This window comes from Myotis davidii, unplaced genomic scaffold (genome assembly GCF_000327345.1).
Source record: "Myotis davidii unplaced genomic scaffold, ASM32734v1 scaffold1049, whole genome shotgun sequence".
Lineage (NCBI taxonomy): Eukaryota > Metazoa > Chordata > Mammalia > Chiroptera > Vespertilionidae > Myotis > Myotis davidii.
Window position 1 is genome coordinate 357,096 of NW_006299525.1, and position 5,683 is coordinate 362,778.

Here is a 5,683-nt window from a genome sequence, read left to right on the forward strand (position 1 = left end):
TTGCTTTCCTCCATTTCTGTCATTTGTGTCCTTTTTCTTTGTCTCTGCATTTTTTATGCTTCCCTGTGTTGATAAAGTGGTTTTCTGTACTAAGTGTCCTCTAGGGCCCAGTGGTTCAGCCGCCCCAATTACTTGAGGAGGACACTCTTGGTGCACCCCCTTGTGGTCTTTGTGCACAGTCTTGTTGTAGTTAAGCCTTGATTGTTGTAGCTATCACTGGGAGGAATTGGCCTCCAGGCCAGTTGGCTGTGAGAATAAGCTGTGTCTGCAGTGGGAGCACTTCTGTGCTGGAGACACTCCTCTGGGGCAAGACTTGCTTCAATGGGGCTTTGGTGCTCACTGAGTCTGTCCCCGGAGTGTGTCCTTTATGGTTCCATGGAGCTGCAAACTGGATGGTCTCACTCTGACCTCTGGTTTTCCTGGCTACTGGATCTCTAGGGAGTTGCTAATCTAGCCTTTGCCTGAGGCTATCCAGCAAAAGCCTCCTTGCAGGGCTTGGGCGGGGCGGGTCCCACGGGATCAACAGGGCGAAGCTAGCAGTTATGGCTGCTCTCAGTCTATCCCTCAGAGCTCTGCTTCTCAGTGTCCTGGTAATCGATGCAAGCCCCTCAGAGAAAAAGCTGCCCTCGAGCTCCGACCGATGCCAGACAGTCCTGCTTCTCCCGTATGAGTCTGGTTCCCTAGAAACTTGCCTGGAACTAGAGCTCAGAGCCTGAGAGAATCCCTCTTGATTGTAAACGACAACCACGCCCTCAGCCACCAGCCCGCTCCGCATGCAGTCCGCACCTTAGTATTTTACTTCCGCACTGCGCCTCCTCTGAGTCTCGGTATGCTTTTCTCTTTCCTTCTAGTTGTAGAATTTCCACTCAGCCAGCCTTCCTGTGGTTCTGGATGATGTGTGTTCCGTCTTTTAGTTGTATTTTTGAAGTGGTTGTTCGAGGCAGCAAACTCCCGGTGTTTACCTATGCTGCCATCTTGGTTTCTCTAGCCCAAGTGCAGAACTTTTATCTCTCTCTTGAGTTTATTCCTAGGTATCTTACTTTTTTTGATGCAATAGCAAAATGGATTTTTAGTTTCCCTTTCACAGAAATTTTTTGTGTATAAAAATGTCATCGATTTCTGGATGTTAATTTTGTATCCTGCTACTTGCAAAATTCATATATCAACTCTAGTAGTTTTTTTAGTAGATTCTGTAGGGATTTCTATGTACAATATCAAGACATTTGCAAATAATGACAGTTTTATTTCTTCTTTTCCAATTTTGATATCTTTTATTTTTTCTTCTTGACTAATTGCTGTGGTTGGGACTTCCAGTACTATGTTGAATAAGAGCGATGAAAGCAGACATCCCTGCCTTGTTCCTATTCTTAAGTGAAATACTTTTAGTTTTGTCCATTGAGTATGATGTTGACTTTAGTTTTGTTGTATATGGTCTTTATTATTTTGAAGTTTGAGTCCTCTATTACCACTTTGCTGAGAATTTTTATAAACAATGGGTGTTGGATTTTGTTAAATGCTTTTTCTGCATCAATTTATATGACCATGTGATTGTTATCTTTCACTTTGTTAATGTGATGTATCACATTTATTGATTTGTGAATATTGTTCCAGACTTGCATCCTTGGAATAAATCCCACTTGGTCATTGTGTGTGATTTTTTTAATGAATTGCTGAATCCTATTTCTAATATTTTGTTGAGGATTTTAGCATCTATGTTCATCGGGAATATTAGCCTATAATTTTTTTCTTGTAGTGTCTTTCTCTGGTTCATTAATTAAGATAATACAGATCTTGTAAAAAGAGCTTGAAAGTCTTTCTTCCTCTTGAATTTTTTTTGAGTAGTTTGAAGAGGAGAGGTATTAGTTACTCTTTGAATGTTTGGTAATAATCCCCTGTGAAACCATTTGGCTCAGGACTTTTGTTTGCTGGAAGCTTTTTTCATTACTGCTTCAATTCATTTGATGTGATTGGTCTATTCAGGTTTTCTCATTCCTTCTGATTCAATTTTGGAAGATTGCATGTTTCTAGGTATTTTTCCATTTCTCCCTGGTTGTCCAATTTGTAAGCATATAGCTGTTTGCAGTATTTTCTTACAAACCTTTGTATTTCTGTGATGCCAATTCTTATGTCTCCTTTTTCATTTCTGATTTTATTAACTTGGGTCCTTTCTCTCTTTTTCTTGATGAGTTGGTTAAATCTTGTTCATCTTTTCAAAGAACTAGCTCTTGATTTCATTGATCTTTTGTATTGTTTTTTTTTCAGTCTCTATGTTATTTATTTCCACTCATCTTTATTATTTACTTCATTCTACTTACTCTTGGCTTTTCTTATTCTCTTTCTAATTCTTTTAGATTTAGGGTTAGATAATTTATTAGAGAATTTTCTTGTTTCTTGAAGTAGGCCAGTAATGCTATAATTTCCCTCTTAGGTCTGCTTTAGCTGTGTCCTGTAGATTTTGGTTGCTATATGTTCATTTTCATTTGTTTCCAGGAAGTTTTTAAAAATTTATTTCTTCCTGATTTCATTGGTAACCATTCATTGTTCAATAGCATGCTATTTAACCTCCGGGTGTTTGAATGTTTTTGGGTGTTTTTATTGTAGTTGATTACTAGTTTTATGCCATTGTTATAGAGAAAGATGCTTGATATGATTACAATCCTCTTGTACTTGTAGAGATTTATTTTGTGTCCTAACATGTGATCTGTCTTGAAACTGTCTCATGTGCACCTGAGATAGTCCTTGACAATCTCTCTCTTGCTGCCCTTAAGATTCTCTCTTTGTTTTTAACATTTGCCATTTTAATTATGTGTTTTTGCAATGGGTCTATTTGGGTTTATCTTGATTGGCATCCTCTGTGCTTCCTGAACTTGTGTGGCTTTTTCCTTTACCAGCTTAGGGAAGTTTTCTGTTATTATTTCTTCAAACAGATTCTCCATACCTTTTTAACTGTCTTTTTCTTTTGGTACCCCCCTATAATGCAGATGTTCTATTTCATGTTGTCCCATAGTTCCCTTAAACTGTTCTCATGATTTTTAAGTATTTTTACATTTTGCTGCTCTGACGGACTGTTTTTTTTTCTACCTTCCCTTCTAATTTGCTTATTTGATTATCTGCTTCATCAAGCCTGCTTTTAATTCCTTTCAGAGTATTCTTGATGTCAGATGTAGTATTGTTTATTTCTGCCTGATTCTTAGTCATGATTTCTATATATATTTTTTCAACTTTAAATATATATTTTTAATTGTCTAAAGTTTTACATATGTCTCCTTTTTCCCCTATTGCCCCTACCCCCCAAAACCATTCCCACCCCAGGCAAGCCCCCACACCCCTAGGGTCTGTGTCCATTGGTTATGCTAATATGCATGCATACAAGTGCTTTGGTTGCTCTCTAACCTCCCCACCTGTTCTGCCATTTGTCTCTGGATCTATTTTTGTTCATCAATTTATGTTGATCATTATATCCCACATATGAGTGAGATCATGTGATATTTATCTTTCTCTGACTGGCTTATTTCACTTAGCGTAATACTCTTCAGTTCCATGCACGCTGTTGCAAATGGTAAAAGTTTCTTCTTTTTTTATAGTGGCGTAGTATTCCATACTTTACCATAGTTTTTTAATCTACTCATCTGTTAATGGGCACTTAGGTTGTTTCCAAATCTTAGCTATTGTAAATTGTGATGCTATGAACATAGGGGTGTATATATCCTTTTGGATTGGAGTTTCTGGTTTCTTGGGATATAGTCCTAGAAGTGGAATCACTGGATCAAGTGGGAGTTCCATTTTTAAACTTTTGAGGAAACTCCATACTGTCTTCAACAGTGGCTGCACCAGTCTGCATTCCCACCAGCAGTGCATGAGTGTTCCTTTTTCTTCACATCCTCTCCAGCACTTGTCGTATGTTGATTTGTTGATAGCCATTCTGACAGGCGTGAGATGGTACCTCATTGTTGTTTTGATTTGCAAGTCTCAGATGATTAGTGACTTTGAGCATGTTTTCATATGTCTCTCAGCCTTCTGTATGTCCTTTTTCAAAAAGTGTCTACTTAGGTCCTTTGCTCATTTTTTTATTGGATCATTATCTTCCTTTTGTTAATTTGTATGAGTTCTCTGTAAATTTTGGAGATTAAACCATTTCTGAAATAGCATTGGCACATATGTTCTCCCATGCAGTGGGCTTTCTTGTTTTGTTGATGGTTTCTTTTGCTGTGCAGAAGCTTTTTATTTTGATGTAGTCCCATTTGTTTATTTTCTCCTTAATCTCCATTGCCTTAGGAGCTGTGTCAGTAAAGATACTGCTACAAAATATGTCTGAGATTTTGCTGCCTATAGAGTCTTGTAGGATTTTTATTGTTTCCTGTCTGACATTTAAGTCCTTTAGCCATTTTGAGTTTTTTTTGTGTGTGTGTGTATGGTGTAAGTTGGTGATCTAGTTTCATTTTTTTTGCATGTATCTGACAAATTTCCTGGCACCATTTATTGAAGAGACTGTCTTGACTCCATTTTATGCTCTTGCCTCTTTTGTCAAATATTAATTGAGCATAATGTGTTGATTTCTAGGTTCTCTGTTCTTGTCTATTGGTCTATATGTCTGTTCTTGTGCCAGTACCAGGCAGTTTTGAGAACAGTGGCATGATAATATAGCTTGATAGCTGGTATTGTGATCCCTCCAACTTTGTTCTTTCTCAGGATTGCTGTGGCTATTTGGGTTCTTTTTTTATTCCAGATGAATTTTTGGAGAATTTGTTCTAAATCTTTGAAATATGCTGTTGGCATTTTAATAGGGAGTGCATTGAATCTGTAGATTGCTTTGGGTAGTATGGACATTTTAATGATGTTGATTCTACCCATCCATTAACTTGGGATGTTCTTCTATTTGCTTATGTCTTCTTTTATCTCTTTTTTCAATGCCCTGTAGTTTTCTGAGTATAGGTCTTTTATTCTTTAGTTAAGTTTATTCTTAGGTATCTTAATTTTGCTGCAATCATAAATTGGATTTTTTTTTTTTTTAGTTTCTTTTTCTGTGAGTTCATTATTGGTGTACAAAAAGGCCATATACTTCTGGGTGTTAATTTAGTATCCTGCTACATTGCCAAATTCGTTTATTAGGTCTTGTAGTTTTTTGATGGTGTCTTTGGGGTTATCCATATATAGTATCATGTCATCTGCAAATAAGGATAGTTTTACTTCTTCTTTTCCAACTTGGATGCTTTTTATTTCTTCTTCTTGTCTGATAGCTATGGCTAACACTTTGAGTACAATATCAAACAGGATTGGTGAAACTGGGCCTCCCTGTCTTGTTCTCATTCTTAGGGGAAATGAGTTTAGGTTTTGTCCATTGAGTATGATGTTGGCTGTAAGGTTTGTCATATAAGGCTTTTATTATGTTGAGGTATGATCCCTCTATTCCCAATTTGCTGAGAGTTTTTACCAAGAAAGGGTGTTGGATTTTGTCAAATTCTTTTTCTGCATCAATTGATATGATTATGTGATTTTTGTCTTTCAATTTATTTATGTGATATATCACATTTATTGATTTGCCAATATTGTACCAGCCTTGCATCCCTGAAATAAATCCCACTTTGTCATGGTGTATGATCTTTGTAATGTATTGCTGAATCTGATTTACTAGTATTTTGTTGAGCATTTTAGAATCTATATTCATCAAGGATATTGACCTGTA